Source organism: Coloeus monedula (assembly GCF_965178545.1).
Source record: "Coloeus monedula genome assembly, chromosome: 3".
Classification (NCBI taxonomy): Eukaryota; Metazoa; Chordata; class Aves; order Passeriformes; family Corvidae; genus Coloeus; species Coloeus monedula.
In genome coordinates, this window is record NC_138783.1 from 46,417,970 (window position 1) to 46,440,626 (window position 22,657).

The window sequence follows — 22,657 nt, forward strand, 5'->3', positions numbered from 1 at the left end:
CCATGGGCAACAGTTCTTCGCAAGCTGCTGTAATGTGGGTCGCTCTTCCACAGGGTGCAGCCCTTCAGGCACAGCCTGCTCCAGCAAGGGTCCCCCACAGAGTCACAAGTCCTACCAGGAAACCTGCTCCAGTGTGGGCTCATTCACTCCATGGGTCTGCAGGTCCCTGCCAGGAGCCTGCTCAAGCATGGGCTTCCCATGGGGTCACAGCCTCCTCTCAGGCCTCCACCTGCTCCAGTGTGGGCTCCTCCATGGGCTGCAGGTGGATCTCTGCACCCCTGTGGATCTCCTGGGGCTGCAGGGGCACAGCTGCTTCATCGGTCTGCACCAGGGGCTGCAGAGGAATCTCAGCTCTGGCGCCTGGAGCACCTCCTCTGCCACCTTCTCCATTAACCTTGGGATCTGCAGCGCTGTCCGTCTCACATGTTCTCACCCTGCTCTTCTCTGGCTGCAATTATATCTTTTAAAAATTCTTCTTAAATATGTTATCTCAGAGGCATTACCACCATTTCTGATCAGCCCAGCCTTGACCAGCGGTGTGTCCACCTTTGGAACTGACAGGGATTGGCTCTGCTGGACATGGGGGAAGCTTCTGGAAGCTTCTCACAGAAGCCACCCCTGTAGCCCCCTACTATCAAAATGTGGCCATGTAAACCCAATATGTAACTGTGTTTCATTAACCAAAGATTACTCATGGCTTCAAGGTGAGAAGTTCTCTCTGTGAGCTGTTTTGCAGGGTTGACTCTGTACCTGTCAATGTGTTAACTATTTCTTGGGAATTTAAAAGTGAGGGACTCAGTTCCACAGTCAAAAATAGAAATCCTATAAAATACTGTATACTTCTAGTTTCTAGAATAATAGCTAATATATCTATAGTCCAGGCTGTTTTACTCTGTAGCACTAAAAATGCTTTTTATTGTGCCTTTTCTCATCCTCCACCCCATTTTTGGCATTTTAAAATGCTAGGGTGCTTTTTTCCCTGGCATTCTTTTAGTGAGTCATAGGGTGTAGTATGATTTTGATTGCAAAATTAATAGTAATCTACTTCAGAACAGCTTTACAATGGGAACTTGTAAAAGGAAAAATCATCAATCATTCAGCGATTTGTAGCATAGTTTTAAAGGAAAAGTAAAGTACTTTGGGAGCGTTGCCTTTCCTTGGCTACCAAAAAAACCACAGGAGATAATCAGTATTGGATAAAAGCTTTTCCTATACTGACTACAAGACATTAATTCATTCAGCTGATTTCAGAGAGCACGTAATGGTTGTATTATGTTGTATTATGGTGTATGTGCAAATTATGGAAGAACAGTGTTTCCCTTTGTCCATTAGCAAGTTCATTCTACAACATAGGAGGGTATGGCCTAACCTGGGGGCTCTTAGTTCTTCCTACTTGATGTGTTCTATTTATAAGACTGACTGTATCAGGTAAGACCTCTGAAGGAATTAAAGAAGATTGTCATTCCTTAGAGGCATATAAAAATACTCTAAAAAAGACAATTTTAGAAACCACAAAATTATCAAGGAGTAAAAAAGCAGGAAGAAGCACAATGAGGGTCTAAGAGCCTGCAGCTCCAGAGGAACAGTTAAGAGGAGAAATTGCTCCTTTGACTTGCAGAGCTGCAAGTCAAATTTCACAGGCGATAAAATGGCAACCTCCTTGATACTGGAGGGAACTTCAGAGTTTTTGAAATAAAATTACTGAGGAGGGAACAGACATCAGGTCTGAAAGAAAGGGTTTTTTGAGCAAAGAAAAACGGACAGGCAATTACTTGTTCATAAGCTTTCTTCTATTTACATTCTGTCTTACCTGTCTGCTTCTAGGTTCTCTATTTAATTTTTTTTTTTTTTTTTTTAAATTATATTATAATCTTGAGACTTATTGTGAGGAGCTCACCGTAAAGGAAACTTTTAAGCAAATTCACTTCAAAGTTCTGTTTTATATGTGTAAATATAAACATAAATTGTCTAGAAATAGATCATGTAAATTCATAACTTTCTTATACAGCTGAAGCCTTCATTATTCCTGATTCCTTTTTACATTGACTATTCATCAGAATGTGTGAACAGAAGTCATGTAAAATGAAAAAAATTCCAACTTATTTTGTCTAGATTAGTGCTAAATAAAATTTAGGATATAAATTATGCATATACTAGTTTTGCTCATACACTGATTTATACTAACACCCTCATTTCACTTGTATCAAGATTTAATTAGGTAAATGACTGCATATTAGCTAAAACATACCTTTGAATTAACTCCCTTTTCAATGTATTTTCTTCTGTTAGCTTTCAAGTGTTAGTTTTATAGGGTTGTTTTTTGCAAGTACTTTTGGTATTTTGTAAGCTGAACCTATGCAACAAAAGAATTTAAAGAAGTTCTCTTCAGGTCTCATAACAAATTGTTAAGAATGTATTCACTTACTTATACTTAACAGCCAGTCTTAGTTAATCTCTTTGAGCATAAATGCTGGTCTGTAGTATGACCATCCTACAATAACTTTCCCCTCTTGTTTAACAGGGAAGAAGCACTGTTTTAATACTGTAGCTTTACATTATTAAATAGTTTTCCATCTTTTTATCACTTTTATTGAAGATTGGAGTTTTAAGAAAATTAAACTAATGCATATTCCCTCTATGGAATTAATTTAATAGTCAGTTGCTCCAAATAGAAAATTATGATCCAGTAAATTCTGGGGATTGGGTCTGTCAGGGCATGAGTTCTGGGACAATGGTTCCTGTTATAGTGTCCAGGCCAGAGCACTGTAATTTTCATATTTTCACTTCTCTTCTTCTAAATCTTTTGAAACTGGAAATATTTTTCTTGTGTGCCTTAACTTTCTTTTTTTTCTTTCAGGAAAGGTGCATGGTGGTACTGAATGAGAAAACTATTCTAGCTAATTAAGTAGACACGGAATAACTGGATTTAAACAGAATTTTATATGCTTTATATGCTTTTGTTTCAAATGCAAATTAGATAAATGCTTAATTTCTCAGAATTAAATATATACTATATTACTGAAATACAGCATTTAATAATAAAATAGAATGGTGGACTTTTATATCTCTCGATCACCAGTACTTCTGCTCTGTCAGTGAGTAGGGAAGGAAGCAAGAAGAATGAAAGTAGATAAAAGAAATAGGAAGAAAGCAAAGGAGAGTGTTAAGCTCATCGTACTCTTTAGGGTTTGTCTCCGTACAAGCCATTATGCAATATGAGAATATGGGTACAGAGGCAGTGCTTTCAAGATCTAATGAACCTGTTCTACCATGGAGGGACAGTCATTGAGTTTTATGTTTCATACAGCCACCCGTACTGGGTGACACCCATGTGTTTGCTTGAATCCTCAGAATTCAGATATCCCAAGGCATAATAGACCATCGTGCTCTGGACATTTAATGCATTTGAGGTTTTGCTTTTGTTTTTAGTAAAGGCCAGATGATGTAAGAGGAGATGTTATGACCAGAGAACATGAAATGTGGTTCTCTGTTGATTGTCAGTACTGTTGGCACGTGTTGTAGAAGTGATAGAGTAAATACTCTATTCTGCCTGTCACAGAGGGCTTGCAGATGGAGCTCTGAGTAGGTCCACAATGAATCATATCCTAAAATAAAAATCTCAATGCGCAAAATAGCACACCTATTAAAAAGTGCTTTGCTCCACCCTCCTGTCCAGAATATTAGAGAATTTCATATAAACAAAAGTATGGATTTCTGTATGCTTTGTTAAGTATACCAAAGAAAAAAACTTTTATGGTACTCTTCTTGAGAAAAAACTAATAATTAACTTCCTCAAGCTAACAGTATTTGCATTTCATGCCTAGGAGAATGCTTGAATTATACCAACAATGCAACAGGACAAGATCATTACAAATCTGCTTGGACATTTAGTGTTTGGTGGGGTTTTTTGCTCCTTCATACTAAGTTAGGCAACATTTTCTGCTTTTAAGGTAGTGCTATATAGCAAGGTCCCTCCCTTGTGTCTTCCAGTCTGCATAAGCTGCAGACTCCAAATTAATCTTTTCAGCTGGACTCGTTGAAAGGGTCTACAAACATAAGCTTTCCTGTTTGCTCTTAGAAGATAAATTTCTCCTGACTTACCTATATTCCAGGGCAGCTGTCAGGCTCATCTTTGCACAGAGTGCAGTGTTGAGCACAGAGTACACATGCAGCTTGTCACTTGTTTCACTTCTTAATTTCTTTAAAGGTTCATGCAGAATTAAACTCACAGAAATTAAATTGTTTTAAATCAGATTGTGTGAAGATGCAATCCAAGCAGAAGATATAATTTAACACATCCTCCCCCCCCTAAAAAACCTTAGCTAGCCCTCTGTGAAACAGTTGTTTCAACTCTGTGAACAGTTTGAAACTGTTCTATGTAAATTAATTTTGTGTCTACATTAACTAGAAAAGAGATTGAGTAGAGCTGGTGAACAATAAGTGAAAAAGATTCCTTTTCTGGAGCCACTGAGTGTGTTGGGGAGGAAAGGTGACAGAATGTGTCAAAAAGTGGGATAGAGAAAAGGCGTGTGGCAGCAAGGAACAAAAGCCTAGCAGCTGAAGCAGGGATTGAGATACTGTTAGGATGATCAGGCAATAGACCCACAGCCAGCTGTTCGTGCTCACAGGTGAAAAAGTTCCTAGAAACCAGACCTGCTGTGCACTGACACACAGGGCAGTTGGATACTTACAAGTTCCTTTGTTTTTGTATTGTCTCGCATAGTAATTTTCAGGTTTTTCTCTTTTGGTTTATTATTTTTCCTTCTCTAACAAAACATAAATATTCTGAGTTTCAAAGCTGTTTTGAGCCTCCTTATAGATCTCATGTAATTAAATGGTCTAAGCAGATCTCCCTAAAAGCCTTATGTTTGTGAGTCACGTGTTTATTTTAAAAGGTTCCTATTGGAGCCTTTTCCACTTTGTAACTCCTTAAAACACCTGCATATTTATAGCTTTAACTGGTGTAAGAGTAACTTTCAAATGTTTCTCTCTATTTATATGGGAAAGTTATAACCCTCTTTTGGCTCACTGTTTTGCTCAGGTTTAGAAGATTACATCCCATTTTAATATTCACCACAGCCCTATTCTTAGGAAGAGGTAAGGTCTCAATCTATCAATAAATGACCAGCTGTCCTATCTCTTACAAATTTAAAAAGCACATCAAACATAGCCAATTCAAAATGCTCTGGAGGGAAATACTAAAAAAATTATTTTCACCAGTTCTTGCTTAATATCACATTGGAACCTCTAACACGGTGGGAAGTCAAGAGAACTGGAAAAATCGGTTTTGAAAAGCTGATTTTTCTGTGGCATCTTTATTCAAGCTCATGGGTAACTAAAATGCCCAAGAACAAGAACAGAGGATACTTGGACATTTCCCCTCTGTTATTGGGAGTCCAGAGATGTCTAGTAAATAATTACTTTTTATATTTTCTAACCATTTTTAAAAGTATCCTGCACTGTAGTTGTTTTGAGAATTTGGTTACTTTCTGATTTTGCATTCATACTTTATTCCCCGAAGTTTCTGCCATTTTATACTTAAATTTGCTTTTGCTACACTACTCCACCTTTCTGAACCTTTACCAAGGTATCTTTTAATATTTCATATGTCAAAATTCCTGTTTCATAGAATCTTTTAGGTTTAAAAAGATCTCTGATATCATCTGGAGTTACACATCTGTACAACCTACTTTTAGTTATTTTTACTGTTTTCCACATAATCACAGTATTTCAGATAAATTCCACTTCCTATACAGGCTAGAATATTCTTGCTTCCTAAATACCCTTCGCTTACCAAATCCTTATCACCACTTAAATAGCCTTTGCTTTCTGCTGCTTATCACAGTGTTTAAGCATCTCACAGACTTGAAAAATAACTGACATGACAAAACGTCTTCTATGTCCTTTCTATTTAGATGAATTACGTAAACTGATACCTGATAGTGTCTTCTCCAAAACTGTGTTGGTTTGTACTTTGAGGAATACACATTTTTGAAATCTTATAGGGATACAGCAAACTTCTGTTAAAAAAAGTAGAATTGGTTAAAATAGCAGAATATTAAAACCATAATTTCTGTATTTTTTACCATTGTTTTTTCCTGATGTAAGTTTGCAAGTGCTTCTAGTTAGGTGCTGGAATGGGTGGACTCTGAAAATGCAAAAGATAAATATGTTTGCTCAGTTACCTTTTCAGGACTAAGTCTTCAGCCACTGACTTCCAAAATCCACTTGAAAAGGAGGTTGGCAGTTTTGGGGTGAGGAATGGATATCAGCATTCTTGAACTGTGAAGAAAATTACTTGAGGGAAAGAAAGATTAAGATTTTGTACAAATGCAGTGTAAGCCCATAATTGAAGTTATTGTTAATTATACTAATGGATTCTAATCTTATAGTTGCAACAGAAGTATTTTTATTATTTTGCATGTAGATTTTTGACTGATGTTTATTTCTCATGTACTGTAAACTCTGCTGTCATGAGCATTTGCAGTCCAAACAGCTGTTGGGTGTCCAGTGTTTCCATTGTGTTCTGCAGTCTTAAGCTCAGTGAATTTTGGTCTGTCACTTGTACAATGTTGTCAGTTAAAGTAGGGAAGGCTATTCATGAATATATCTTATTTTTTCTCCATGCTCAAGGAAAATTTTGCTTTCTCTTTCCCTTCTTTGCATTTAAATAGGAGGACAGCTGCCTTCAGATGGTACAGAACTCACTGACAGTTGCTCTTGCTTCAGTCCTACTTCATGAGAACTTCAGAAGTTACTAACTGAGGTATTTATTTGTTCTTTTCGTTTTTTCAAGTTTTTATTTTGCAGAAATCAGTTATGTAGAAGAGCAAGACCAAGCATATCATGCATGTAGAGCAGTGAAGAGAAATCGTATATGGAAAATAGTGCAAAGTTCTGTCATAAGGAGAGATACTGGGTGATAGGATCTAATCTTTCAGTAGCTAGGCACTATGTTAGTCAGTCTTTTCTATCTGTTGAGAAATCAAATAACTACAAATATGTCAAAAGAAAACCTGTTAAAATACAGTTAAAAACATTGGGGTTTTGAAGGTCATGTACCCAGTTTTATCTGATCCTCTGACTTTCTCCAAGAATGGGGAAAAGATTTTCCAGAAACTCCCTAGGCACGAATACCCAATTACCTAAATAATGACTAAATAATGAACCTTTCAAAACTGTCCATCATTTATAGATTTCTTCCTCTAATACTTAAAAGGAATTTCAATTGAGGAAAAGCTTTGGTCTTAACACAACATACAAATGCTTTCCTCACACTTTATCTTTCATACAACCCTGAGATTAAATATAAAATCTGTTTTAAAGGTATTGATAAATATTTTGTTATTGGACATATTTGTCATTTTTGGCAGATACCAGTGAATTAATTTCTTTGCATAGAAAAGAACTCCGTTTGTATAAGTAAACAGAATCTGATGATCGAAGGATTAATGGCCACAGAATTCATGAAGGGAAAAAAGCGTCTTGTAAGCCTGTGATCAGCTGGATTTGTGTCAGTCCTAAATTTATGATCTGCAGCTGTTAAATGTCTGATAGGCGCTTCGTCTTCTAAAGCGTGATGACAGTGTGAGCACATGGCTGAAAACAAGGAAACGTGCTTTGAGAAATGAAATTGTCCAAACAAGGATGATGATTGCAGTGCTTCACATAGCACAAACTTTTGTTCTGGAAATCTTGCAAATGTATGCTGTAATGCTTTTTAAATTGTGGAAAGCTACTAGCACAGATTCTCACATATCTCAGGTTGAACAGGAAGTCTGCTGGTCGATGTTTGTGCAGGCAGTCTAATGTATGGAGTTCCAGGCTGGAATTCTTTTTCTGCATTTGAGAACTCAAAGCTTTAATGGTACTGGGGGGAAAAAAAAAAAAAAAAAAAAAAAAAAAAAAGATGTCTTATAACTTCTACAATGTCATCTGAAAGTATGTAATACATGCAATTTTTTTTTTTTTATATAGCTCTTAGTATTTACATGCATCTATGCATATATATGCATCTGTGTTTTAAATACAAGGATAGGCTTAGCTTTTTGGAAAGATTGGTAATTGTTAGTATAGTTCTTGTATAAAATTTTTATGTGCTATTATAGGTATATTACAATATCTGTATTTCCTTGTTTAAAGAGACTTTTTATATGCAACCCAGTATAGCTAGAATAATGTTAGCATTAAAATGAAAAGTTTTCAGAAAATGGACTCTTAAAATTCAGTCGGGATGTTACATATGGATTCAGAAAAGAAAGCAGAAGGCTTTTTGTTTCTAATTTTGCATTTCATGCTGCTAGCAGCTAACTCTGGTAATAGTTTATGTGCAGGTTCTATGGAGTGCTCACATTCTCAGATTTTAATAAAGGACTTGGCATTATGTGACATGTTGGATGTTTTAGTGCACGTTATGGACTGGTTGTGTCTTACAGTGGGGCAGTTCATTTCTGGAGTCAGTGCACAACCATTTTAGCAGTAGAATTAACCGCTTATGTCACAGATTATAATTAGCTGTGTCTGTGTGCCAGAGCAACAGGATGGAATGCAAAGCACAGCCAAACATGTGAACGAATTTTCTTCCAGTGATATTTGGCCAGGCCTAAAATATCTTCCACTCCAGATCTGAAAGTAGTGGAAAAGTTAGACAATTCTCTCTTGGAAAGAGACTGGTTGTAGTTTATTCAGAAGTCCACATTGTTTCAAATCTCCAAGGTGAGTAACAATTTTTAAAATTTATTTTTATATCTTTATTAAAACGTTAGCGTGTTAACAATTGAGTTCTTTTTGTTTGTTCTTTACTTAATACATGGTTGTATTGAGCTTCTCCCCTGTCTAAGTTTCTGTGCAACATTTCAGACTGATTTTGTCCTTATTTAAGGATCGTTTTGATGCTTGTGTGATTTGTTTTAGGGCCTAAATTATGTGTTCATTTTTAATTGCAAGTTTAATTTTAGATTCAGATAGTTTATTTATACTTGTTTTTACAATTAAATGTAGTATTAAGTTACATAGTTTAAACCTGCACTTCTGTAGTATTAAGAAGCTAACTTGGTAATTTTTAAGTCTTTTACAGTATCATCTTACTGTTCTTGCATAAATATCTGATTTGGAGTAGTAAACCTCTGATGCTTGTAGCTATAGATTTCTCTCAGTTTACTTATCACATACCAACTTTTAACAAAAGTTAAATTTAGTCAAGAATGGATCCACAGTTCTGCTGAACACTTCTCTTTGGCTTGATTGTGTGATAAAAACCTCCCACCTGAGGAATTGTCACCAAAATTGTTTCTAACTTCTGTGAAGCATACTTGAATTAATACGGGGCATATAATTATGTGTGTACAGAGCTCCTTTTGAAAGTTTGTAACCCCCTTGAATTCAAATACATTTTCTCTTGGATAATTTCACTTCCTGAAAGAAAATTACAAACTAGGTATCAGTGGATTACTGACTCATTATCAAATGACTTATTGGATGATACTTGGTGTCTCGCCACCAGCGGGGGCTTGCACTGCATACTTAATCACGGATCTGAATGAGCACATAAGTGCCTAAAACAGGATATTGCCAAAGTGTAGGAATGTGATTTTAGTGCATCGACACCAGTCAACTGGGCTCCTTTTACAGAGATATGGGTGTTTTTACTATATCTGTCTTAAATCTCCTCCTGCTTGAGGAGGAGGTGAATCATATCCTAGAAGTGTCTGTCTATCTCTATTTTCTGTGGAGGGGGCCTAGGTAAGTATGGCTGATGTTATCTGTGTTTGGAGAGATGAATTTTGCCCTGCACAGCCACTTCCAAATGAGTAATCCATTTGTGTGAACTGCAGGAACTTTGTGCCATAATGTTCTGAAAGTTAGCTGTAAGTTAAGATTTTGGAAGTTTTGTCTGTGATACAGAGTCACAAATGATGCCACTTTGGCTGAGATGGACTGCTATTTATCTTCTAAACAAATGTGCTGTTAGATACACCCCTCCTTTCCATTATGTAATGAAGAAAAATGGTCCTAGAATACCACCAAAGGATAAGAACAACTGCGTGGAGTTAAATTAAATATAAAAGAGTCTAAATTAAGCCTACTGTTAGAGGGAACCACTTAAAATCTCTTTTCTAAATCTCTATACTTTTGCTGACAGCATGCAGCTCTTTCCTGGTTGAAAGCTCAGTGGTTTAAAGCATGTTATATTTTGAGTTTTATTCATAAACATAAGGCTTCAGTAACAATATGAAGATACAATATTCATGCTTACTGTAATAGGTTTGTAATTATACATATAATATATGTAATAGATAAGTGTGATTATATTTAGTATTGAGAAGGCGGATGCAGAATGTTTTAAGTGAAGGAGTTGTGAAGGAACAGCTGAAGGAATGATACACCATAGCCATTTCTTACAAACCCAAGCCTCTGTCAACAGGCACATAAAGCTGGGTGTACAGAGGTCCTCTTGCTTGAATAGCCTTGTGAGATTTTTTTCCTTCCTGTGGAAAGTAATGCCTTGTACATGAGATACAAATCCCAGGTCCTAACCTCTTGCTGTTTTTAATTATTTTCATGACTTGGAATTAAGTAAGCTGGATTTCCTGTGGACTCATTTCTCAGAGTTGATTGTCTTACATGTTCAACAAGCAGTGACTGAAGGATTTTTGTAGCAGAGACATTTACAAGGTCTTTCTCTCACATCAGTCTTCTGATATTTAATAAGGTCTTCATGCCCATTGGGGTCCTGTAGTAAAGACATAAATGGTTCTTATTTTCTCTGTTATTTTCAGAAAGTTTGTAGGAATGTAGTATTGGAGGCCTCTGCTTGTCTGCTGAATTTGCTTGAAATTGGCAAAGAAACTCAAAAGCTATTGAAGGAGGTAGGCAAAATGAATGGGAGACAGATGTTTTAGACATTGACATACAGTTTGGTTGCTTTTTTATTTATTAAACAAGGCTAAAAGCATCATGCCAGTTTGGATAACAGGTTAATTCAATATCCTGGTCAAATTTTCAGCTTGGGTAATAGTATTCTCACTATTTAATTCATCTTAGCTTTGGCTACCTGGGCCAGTCTTCTCATTAAACCTTTCTGTATATCTGCCAAAAGCTGTCAAACAGCTGCTGCATTTCATGCCATGGTTGGTTATATTTCTATGGTGGATGAAGTCTGTATAAGACTGTGAAGAGAAATATAAACTAAAATACATACATTTTTTTTAAAATGGAGTGTGGTATGTACTGGAGTGTTGGATAATGCTGGTGGCAGCCATAAAACACGCAGTTTTCAATAAGATAGATGTTTATTTGTGTTTGTGGATATGTATATCCTGAAGGTTGCTTGTAAGAATCACGTCTATATGTATTTTCAATAAAGGGATGTAGAGATGGAATCATGTAGTAATGACTGTTAAGTTCCTCCTTGTTTATTTGCTGTGCTGTCAGTGCTCTGAGGAACAGAAGTTTAGTACCTTTGCTTCACCTTACCTTTTCCCAGTCTTGCAAGTGCCAGATAGTAAATTTTATGCAGACTTTTTGCATCATTGCCTTATTAGTTGTGGATACTAGCAGCTTTCAGAAAAGGCTGACTCTGTAGAGTATAACAGCCTCTGTTTCATGGTACTGTTTCACATAGGTCCTACTTTGAATTTCCAAGCTGTTAGACCTTTCTGTGAGAAGCATACAGGTTCCTGATGGAAGCAGACGTGTCTGCAAAGTTCCACTGCACCCAATTTCCTCGGTTTTAAGGAAAAGGATTTTAAGTGAGAGGCAGTAATAATAAATTTTCTGGTAAGTCCAGACTGCTGAAAGCAGAATAAAATGGAAGAGTTTCTTAAAAATTAAATGCTCTGGAATGAAGCTGAGTCAGCAGAGCACTGCTATGGTAATGGACTGTAACCAGAGACTAGGCCACATTAGCAACGCTGGAGAGATCAAGCTCCTTCCAAAGGCCTGTTCCAGTCCAGCTTTGAACCTGAAATAGATGGTCTTCATTGAAGCCTAATTTTTCCTAGGATTCTCAGAATTTGTTCAGATTTTCCTGACTATTCCCTTTATTGTTATTATTAATTACCTACTAGTTCTGCTTTAGTCACCTGGTTGTCTTACTAGCTGGTCCAATCTGCAGTGTTTCATAGTTCACGGAAGAGGAAGGCATTAGATAGAGTTTAATAAACATGTGAGATTGGTAGCCAGCAGTATTCTCAAGCCACATAAAATTCCTGTAAATCAAAGAGAATTAACTGTAATATTTGACTTTAATTTTACTTGGAAATACAAGGAAGGAAATAGATGGATTCAGAACTTAAAGCTAAAAAACTAACAGTGGTATTACTTTAATATCAGCATTTCCTATGAGCTGAAAAGTCACGGGAGGATATTTGTGTAACTGGCAGAAAAGGTTGCTGTTATTGGTTGCCTGAGTGAAAGTTTTCACAGTAGGGATAATAAAATAATAAGACAGATTTCAGTATGTGACAGAAGAAGAGGTTGATTTGAGTTTGGCCTGGGTGCCAAACAAGAAAGTGAGCATGGTGAACAATCCCAAAAGCCAGCATGGTTGGGGCAGAGAAAGAACTGTCAGGTTTGGTTCCCTCCACACTCGTGTAACAGTGTCCTGATACACATTGTGCCTTTGTAGTACACCCCAAAGACTTCTGGCATATAAAAGACAGTCGTATTTGAGGGCTGAAGTGGTCAAATTATGTAGTATGGATGGGTGTGGCATAGAATTTTATGGAGGTGGAGCCAAACTTTTTGTAGAATGGGCAGCAAGACCAAGGTAAGAGCTGGTAGCCAGTCCTGTGCTGCCCATGCTGCTTTTCAGGCTATTTTTCTAGTTTCAGATGCTCAAACAGACCAGATGAAGGGCCTGTACACCAAAAAACTTGCCTAATTTTTAGCCCTACTGTGTAGTATAAGAAAAGAGTTTTCTTTTAGCCCCAACTCTTTTCTTCCCTTCTTTACTTCTAGTTTCATTCTGTTATGGTAGGTATTTCTCATTTAATGAAAATACTGATGACATCTGCTGAAAACTGTTATCTTGCTTAAACACGGAACTGCAGTACAAAATATTTTATTTAATTTTGAATGATTTGATGAGTCATTTAATAATTATGTTCAATGCATGTATGTAGATAATGCTTCCAAAAACAGAAATGCAGTTCTTATATTCACAAAGTTGTATAAGACTATTAATGTATTGTCATAACAGAGAAAAAAGCATTTCTAAGCTATATTTGATAAAACCACTGTATTTATCTGAGTACCCTCTGTTCTTTCTGAATTGAATATTTTGTTGAAATTCTGTTAGTAACAACTTTCACAATCTGTTCAGACTTTCACAGACTTGCTTTGTAAATATATATTCTTACTCTATTAATTTTGCTTTTAGTTAAACATCTATTGCTGGTAGTATTGTGATTCACACCTGGTGATTTGTTTTAACTGATTGTAATCACATTTCTGGAAGAAAAAAGCTGTATCCCTTTAGTCATATTGAAAACATCTAAAATACTATTTAAATTAAAAACATTACTATGACTGTCTTCCTGTATCAGAAATCCTAAGGTACCTAGTAACAAATGGCTTTAACTCAAGAAAAAATTCAAAGCTAGCATTCAAAAAATTATGTAGAAATGAGGTTTGATTTAGGATTGTTTAGTAAGTAAAGCATATAAACGGCTTGAATGCAAAATGAGAAAAACAAAGGCAGCAGAAGGCAAAATTCATCTATATTCCTTTGCATTATCAAAAGATTCCATCTTCTGGTACCATTTTTGTTCTCCTTTTTTTTTTTTTTTTTTTACTTTCTTCAGCATCCCTAGGTACTTCCTCTTTCTCCTCATATTTTGCAATTTCCACTTTTACATCTCATGTTCATTTCCTGAGTGTACTCACTACTTAACCTTTTTCTCTTATCCCCAAGTGTCTAGTCACAGTATTTATTTTACTGTAAGTAAATGAAAACGTGGATTTTTTTTTTTTTTGCATGTCTGATTTCATGTTAATTTACAGCTAAAAAGAAATAAAAACATTCATAAGACAATTTTCCTCTACCAAAAGAGTTACGAACCTTGTGGTAGATGATTTTAAATTTCAGCTGAATTTAACAAGCATTTTCTTTAAATTGAAATAATAGATTCTAAAGCTTTGAGGACACCCTGCTTTTGTACACCAGAGGCTGACAAAAATCTCTCTGTTGTCTTTATGCTGAACTTTTATGTAAAGCTTTTCTGAAAAGTGATTACCTTCCAGAAATGTGTGTGACATTGTTCTTCTACTGCCAGGTAGGGAATCAAAATCTATCCTAGGCAAAGTTTAGTTGCCCAGATGGTAGAGAACAGTCCAAATCACCTGCAAACCTGGACTAGGTGAACCCGCAGACACTAAGATATGGCATCATTTATCTTTATTTTGCCATTAGAAATTTGCATACTTTTCCAGAATTTGAGTTTAAGAAAGCCTAATTTGCAGCTCTTGGTTCTCTGATAATATATCAGGCTCCAAAAACTGATTGATGGGTCAGGCACTACTGTCTAAATATGAGGAATAAACAACATTTAATTGAAGTTTAAAAAGACAAGTTATACTTGTGCTCTGTGGATCTTCTCCTATGTATGCCTAAAGAGTAACTTTAGAAACTGTGGATATACTTTCTGGAGAAGGTAATATGTTTGTTATTTGATCCAAAAAGGGTTTGTTTTCCAATTACTCAAAAAAGAATCTTTAAAATTTAAGGGTATCTTTAAAATCTTTAAAATAAAAGGGTATGCCAAAAAATTATTCCTACATTTCAGATTACATTATTTGATTTACATCAGTAAATCAACTTTCAACTAAAGTTAAGGATTTTAGTAATATCTGCTGTTTTCCATTTTGGAGTAAATACTTTGTATGAAAAATTCTTCTTTGAAATACAAGGAGTATATATGTTATGTCAAATAAGATATTTTCCTTTTAGTTTATCTTGGAATGCACACATACTTAACGTGTAGTTTGGATTTTGTTGATGCTTCATTTGTTTTCACATCTAACTGAAAGATCAGCTATGTCTTTCTTATAGGTTTTAATCCAAGAAGTGGTATACTGATCAAAACCAGTATTTATACATTTTTCCATGTTCTTCATACTCTCTGTTTCTAGCACTGCATTATTGCTTTGTCACCGTTGCTTAGAAAGAAACTTAGAGATGGTTGCTGCCTAAACAGTTGGAGTCAACATCACCAAAAAAGGCTTCTGCAGTACAAGTCTTTTGATGATTTCCTTATGTGTCTAATATGCATTTAAATTAATTGGGTTTTCCCCTGTGTCTGTAAAAATGTGAGTAATAAAGTTGTTATGACCAGGACTGCAAAGCAACAGGAGCACATCATTTTGAAGTCATTGACATTTACAATTCCTCAGAAAAGGGCAGAGGTTTAAAGTATGAAATGAGTCACAGTATACATAGAAAAGCATTTTGCTTCCCCTGTTACTGAAAACTGAATTTTGAATCTTTAGTTTAGCTACATGTGACTTGTCAAAAAGGGTACAGTTGTTACTTTCCAGATGCAAGGTCAAATGATTCTATCATATTTTTTAAAGTATATATGTGATGAGTTGCTTGAATTAGGGAGGGAACACTCGAGGGTTAGTTTTCACCTCCAGGCTCTATATCTAGTTCTGTTCCTTGTTTCATGTATTTTTATTTCACTATTCCCAAAAAAACCCAAACAAAACAAAACCAAAAAAAAAGCTTCACAGAATAGCAGTATAACTCCATTCACTATGTGAAATCATTTATCAAGGCTAAATAAGCTGCTTTTCAAAGTCCACAACCAACACAGGAAAGCACCACAAAAGGGAGTTATTTTGTAATTGTGCTGAAGTCTACTATGTGAACTGGAAGTATACCTCTCAAGAGGTAACAGCATTCTACCTGGAAGCAGCACTTTCATAAAAGCAGTAGCAAGGCAAGGAAAAAGAGGGAAAAGTTATGCTGATGTGTATGTCTTTATGCACTTATATAGAGCTATTTCTTTTTGCTCTCACTTCTTCCCAGCTCTGATGACATGAAATATTTTTCCTGCAAACAACATTGAGGATAATGTTAAAGGGCTTTTACTAAAAGCTCTCTCAAAGCAGGACTTGCTTTAGGAACACTATTTCTACAAGATACACTTTGGCCTTGCTGCTGGTAATCATTGTGGTATGATAGGAAATCTCTTCTATCACACACATAGAAAATAAAAATAATTTTTTTTTTTTTTAAGTATTTTTTGACAGAAAAATGTGCAATTGCCTTTTAAAAAAGTATCTAAATTTATTCTTTGTCTGGTAAGCATACATGCAAGATTATGACAGCAGAGATTCTTTCATGACTTGCCTCCATCAGAGAAATTGCTTTAATTTTCTTCACATTTATAAGGAATTTCAAGTCTTTTGATGTGTTTTCAGTGACCCCAATGAAGATTATTTTCCCATTCCTTCCCCTGAGTCAGCTCTGCAATTCTGGTCTCTGTGTCACACTTCTAAGTGCAACAAATAACCAGAAAAAGCATCACAAATGACAACAAAATTTTAAAAAATTTATGCATACAAGTGTTTTGAGATTTCTGGTGTTATATCCAGTGAAGGAAAATTGAAGGCCCCAAAACAATTCTTATTTGTATTTAATGAAATGAAGAATTTATGAAATGAAAGAAATGAAATTTTGTACACAGAAGTCTTAATTTTTGCTGCAACTCAAGCCGACTAGCTGCCAGATCCTGTCTGCAAAGTTCAGCTTCAGTGTGTGTTAAAGTAAAACTTTGTGGTTCTTTCTTTTATTATGGTACTGTACACTGATAATAAAGGAGGAATTAAAAGTAATTGAGAGCATCCAAGTTGTACAGTAACAATAAAGAGCAGAAAAACCTAATTGAGAGCAACAATTTGAATGGTAATACAAAGAACATGGGATGTATCCATTTTGTCAGATACTCAAATAAACTTCTTCTCTTAATGTCCACAACACCCAGAGACATAAAAAACACTTTAAAGTAGCCAGAATTCTGTTTAATCACCCAGGTTAAGAGTAGTACTGCTGACATGATATAATAAAAGATTGAATGTCATGACTTACAGGGAATTCTTAGATGTTATTTCCAAATAAGTCATATGCTAAATTAGTACTATTTATTTTTGCAGGATTTTTTTTTTTTTGTTTTAAAATAGGATCTGTTTGTAAAAGCTATGTAAAATATTACTCTACAAATTGTTGCTGTTGGTTGATATTTCGTTCTGGTTGAGTTTTCTTTTTTTTTTTAATTAAACACAGAATTCAACTTACTCTTGTTCACCTCCAAGTAACTGCCCATCCCACTCTCCCGTCTGTCTTTTTTGACTTTGCAGTCAAATTTGAGTATGATAAAATAAAGGCATAGAGGTTTTCAAGGTTATGAAGTTTTTTCAAGTTTAGTGAAAGTTTGTTGTGAGATAATGCCCTCATTAGAGTAAAACTCTGTCCTGGTGTACATTCTGTTGGCATGTGAATAATATCTACTGGGTCAGAATACGCAGCTGAAGCTAGCTAATACTGATGGGTGTTATATTTGGCTGAGGAAATTTTTATAGAGCACATGGATAGAGCAAAAGTAACAAGATTACTGCGTTGATATGGGTACTTGACCAAACATACAAATCTGTACAGAACTAGGTCTCATCACTACTTCTGGTTATAGTGCAAATTATTAATTAAGCTTTCACTGTTTCTTTGCTTTTTTTAAAGGATTTTTTAGAGACAATTGAAAGCAACAGCAAACATACACAGGCCCTGTACCCTGGTCTCTTCTTATTCTGTACTGTATTGCTAATTTTAGTTTCATCTTTGCTGCTGATTTAAGTGATGAGCATAAACTGGGCTTTGAGTTTGCTCTTTCTCAGCACTCCTCCCGTATGAAACACCTCCCAACACAAATCCTGAATTTGTTTCAGAATATTATTACTGTGTTCATAAAAGATGTCCTATATGTTCAAGTACCATGTCTGACCTGCTCCTTGGTCAGAGGTAGTGAGGACCAATCCCTCATGTCTTGTGGCTTTTTGTAACATCTAAGAATTCCTGGGACACTCTGAGGAATCACAAGTCAGCTCTGGTAGGTTAGTATTTAGACCATGGAGACAGAAGCTCTGCTTTGTGTATACTTCCTGAATGACTTTGTATGTACCTAGACATACCTGAATCACTGTCTTGATAGTGATTCTACTTTCTTTTTTCTCCATGCATTTTAGCAAAATGGCTAGAGAAGGTGGACATGAGTATCTTCCTCAGCAGATGTGCAGAGTTGGATGACTTCTAACAATCATTTACAATTTGTGTTAAAAATTATTAAGTACTGCAAACAATATTTTTGGTGATTGATGCTGCAAGTATCTACCATGGTACTTTATAAGAGTATTGGGAGGTGTGTTCATCCAGTCAACAGTATTCATTCAGTTCCTTTGTGGGTTACGGGGTTTTTTTATTGACTTGTATTTGCTTTTGAGTATTAATACTGTACATTTAAGTACTGGATATATATTGAAGATTTATATTTTGTGTGCCTGAACAGAGATACCAAAAAGAAAATACTAATGGAATTAACATCAGTTCCCCAATGAGGAGGTCTGGGATATTTCTCTATGTGCCCTTTCATTCTGGAGGCTGGCTCTGAAGAAATGACCCAAGTTAAAAAAAAAAAAAACCAAACCAGTAGAAGATATTTTGGGACAAATCAATAAAATTGATAATAATGATTTCTGTCATCAGGACCAGATGTTACTGACTCATGTTCAGAAGGCAAGAAGTTCTTTGTGTGCCTTTCTGGTAAAAAAAAGCAAGATAGCACTAAACATGGCTTCATCCTGATTTTCTGCCCCAAGAATTTCTGATATATTTAGTATTACTAACTGCATGATTTTCACTTTACAATATATCCCCACTGTCCCTTCTTCCAAGAGCTTGAGTACAGAGTAGAATAGTGATGAGAAACACACATAAATCTTCAAATATTATGCAATTCCTATCAATTTTTATATGCAAGCAGGAAGAATTTTCTCATTGTCAGAGAATACCCCCAGGCAGATTTTCCCTATCTTGATAATTTGAATAAACAAAAGAGCAGTAATGTCATTTTAAGCCAAAATGTAACCTTTGTTGTGTTTAGAAATAGCTATAAAGGGATTTTAAAGGAAGAGTCTCTTATGAACAAGTAAAATGTAGAGTAAGCAAACAGAGACTATCAGATGTTTGCAAGCAATTGGGGAAGAATGTTTTAAGTTACAGCCATTGAACAGAATAATTTCTGATAAGCTTGGAACTTCCAAAGGTGGACATCTTCCTAGTCCATTGTAATGCAATGTGAAAAACAGTTTTTCTTAAAGAACAAAGGCCGTGTCTTAAAGATACATGTTTTCTGTAGCTGTCTCCAGTGCTGTAATTTTCTGGACTTGCCAATGATACTGTAAATCTAAGTGAAAGAGTTTTTCACTGAAGGAGAGTAGAAAGTTTAATGTACAATTGAGAATACAGGAGTACTTCTGTAGAGCAGTCCTGGAAATGAACAGCAGACTCGCATGTCATTTTCTATCCAGCACTTTCTAACCAGTCTGGTTGTATTGGTTTTGCAGGCACAACAGCTTGTGGTGTAAAAATATGGTATCAAGAGTAAAAATTTTGATTTCATTAAGTGTCTGAAATGTCAAATTATTTGCCAGTCTCCAACTTTCTAATACAAAACAGAAATATATTTCTAAAGAGCCCAGTATGTTTTATCTTTGCTAGAAATTTCAGAAAATTTACCATTTGGAGTTGTTATTGAAAAGGCTGTAGCAGGGAATTAAGAATTATTTATAAAGGTCAGAGCATATGCCAGATTTTTTTTTCGGTTAGAATGACATCTTTTGTGCCCTACATGCAAATCTAAGTAAAAACATAAATTTTAGTTATGTAGCCCTATGGAGCTACCATGTGATGCAAAACAGTTCACTTCTTTTGTACAAGTTGATGAAATAGTTTACACTTCAAATGAGGAATTATTCCCTTTTATAAAAGCAATAACATTTTTCTTAGAAGAAGATTTGAAATTGTGTAACACACGACATTCTTGTTCGCCACACAGGGATTTTGTAATCTTGGTAATTTCCTAAGTATTACTGACTTACTTGGGTAGCTAGATACACAGCAAGATGTTGCTAAGTCTTGGTCTGACTAAATATGTGGTTTTAATTGTCATGTTTAACTTCTGATTTCAACTGACTTTTGTCTTGCCTGTTGTAATTAAATTTTTGTTATAAAACCATAAAATTGGGTGTCTGGGATCGATCACATAAAATAACACGATTTATATACTGTAGTCTGTAGCTACACATCCTTGTTTGGTATTGGATTTTGCGTATCTGAAATTTTACAAAATTCTGTAGTGTGATGTTTCATTGAGAATTTTGGTCATCAAGTTACTTGCTGATGACCTTAAGAATTCGATGCCAGACTTTTGCTGTAAATAACTATAATAAGGACTGAACAGAAAGGCTTTATCTGCATACAGTGTAATGTGCAGGTCTCTTCTGAATAAGGAAATCATTTAGCTGTCACTGAATGAAAGAACTAAAATGCTACTGAACAAAAACTACCTCTGATAGATTATAGCAAAAGTTCTGTAAATTTGACAGCCACCTTCTCTTCATTTCTCTCCTTGAAATGTCAGATAATACGTGGATTGCTTTGTAAACCTTTATTTCTTGCAAGGAATGACAACCCCAAGGGAAACTTTCCACATTCACCTGAAGAAAAGCCCTTTGACACCTGGAAGAATCAGATGATCAGAATAAGAGAGGATGTGGTGTTAAGTAAATTTATAATTATTTTCAAACTATCATTTTATAAATTAGCGTTGGAAAACTTATTAAATCCTCAAGATGTCCCTGTGTGTTTAATTTTATTTTGTCCTTCTTAATGAGAAAGCCCTTTATACAGGAGACTAAATGCACACTGTTCTTACTTTTCATAAAGACAGGATTTTTATTAAACTATAAGGAGACAAAGGGTGATTCTCCTAGCCTTTCCAAAAGAACAAGATGGCTCTCAGCATTCCTTGCACATTAATATTTTCCTTTCTTTCACCTGTTCGAGACAGGGGCTGCAGGTCTCATGCTAGTTGTTTTAAGACTTGCCCATACAAACACAGGCAGTTAAAGTTCATACTTAGCTTAATTATAAACACTTTCTTAAATGCACAATTAAAGAAAAAGAGGGATCTAGAGGAATTAGTCTGCTCTGGCTTCTGTTTCAGAGAGAGAAACCTCACAGTCAGAAGACTACAACAATTTCTGTTCTGATGTTCACTGCAGTACCTTATGTATCTGGTGTACTTGCAGTCCTTCAAGGAAAAAAATAAATCATGTTGAAGGGCAACTACGGTGGGGGGAAAATGTATTGGACTTTAGAGGGCAAAATTTATTTCACAATTAGGTTCATTAAAGCGAATTGTTCACTATCACATTTTTGTCATCTACTCAAGGCCCATGAGATATCTTCTTCTCAAAGGGATTGGAGAATAATAACTCTACTAGAAGAAAGATTAGTTACCTGTTGCAGGTTTAATGTTTTAAAATGCCTTTGTAGTAATAAACCCTGTTGAAAAATACCGAAAAACATTTAACAGGACAAGACAATATTTTGCAGATGGAAAATGTGGAAATTCATTACACAAAGAACTGTAAGTAAGGAAACACTTAAATAATCTTGACACCATTAATGGATCTCAGTCTTTAATTGTTAAGTGAAAACAATGGTTGTACCGACTTCTCTTTTCTCCTTCTTAAAGGATTATTTCTAAAATCTGTGATAGTAATGAGAGCTCCATGGGGGTTAAACAGTAACCTCACCTGCATCACCATTCAATCATTTCTACACCAGTTATTCTAAGTTCTTTGTGGTTTTGTTTGTCTACCAAGACAGAGTAACATATATGTTGAAAAACTCAGAAAAGTAGTAATTGTGAGATTTTAATTTTCCTTTCACATTATGGTACTCAAGGTCACTTAACTGTAATGGTGACTGAATTTCAGAGAGAAAAGGTTCACTTTTTTTTTTTTTTTTAATTTAAAACACTTTCAGGCATTTCACCTAAAAAGACATAGGATTTCTCATACCACAGATAAGCTACTTCTTCAGATGCTCATAAAGTATGCAAAAATTTAAAATAATTTACGAAAAGTCTATGTAATAATTCTGCTTGGTCTTTTAATTCTGGTGGGAGTACCATGAAATTTTTTTTAAAGGAGGAAAATAAATCAAATTGAAAGATAGAAAACAGAGTTTAAAAAAAATTTTTACTGTGAGATTCAAGAGTAGATGTATATTAGACATATCTTATATAGCATATTATATTAATATTATTAATATTATATTCTAATAGCAATACGACATCTATTTTTATAGTATTAATTATCATGTTATTAATTTTATATAATCCTGTGCTGTCAATGACTGCCTTTCAGCTCTACTTAAAATGTGCAAAGCTGTTAATTGTGACCATGTCATAGTTATTATGCAAATGTGCACTGCAGGGTATGCAAACAGTTAACTAGGCCCTATGAATTTCTTCACTGGTTTCCACAAATTACACTGCAGGGATCCAGCTCCTTTCAGCTGATGGCACTAGTTTAC

The 22,657-nt window shown here is 35.3% G+C and overlaps 1 protein-coding gene across 7 annotated transcripts in view; it reads left to right on the forward strand.

The window, feature by feature from the left end:
- Nucleotides 1-22,657, forward strand: part of SGCG (sarcoglycan gamma) — a 112,935-nt gene that overhangs the window by 25,230 nt on the left and 65,048 nt on the right. For 3 of the 7 annotated variants that reach the window (XM_082278599.1, XM_082278603.1, XM_082278602.1), the window contains exon 2: nucleotides 6,675-6,766. The gene's annotated coding sequence lies outside the window, so the exon portion shown is untranslated. Of the gene's footprint in view, nucleotides 1-6,674; nucleotides 6,767-8,531; nucleotides 8,716-11,623; nucleotides 11,779-22,657 lie in introns of those variants that run through there. The other 4 variants (XM_082278598.1, XM_082278601.1, XM_082278600.1 and 1 more) reach the window with 3 other exon arrangements.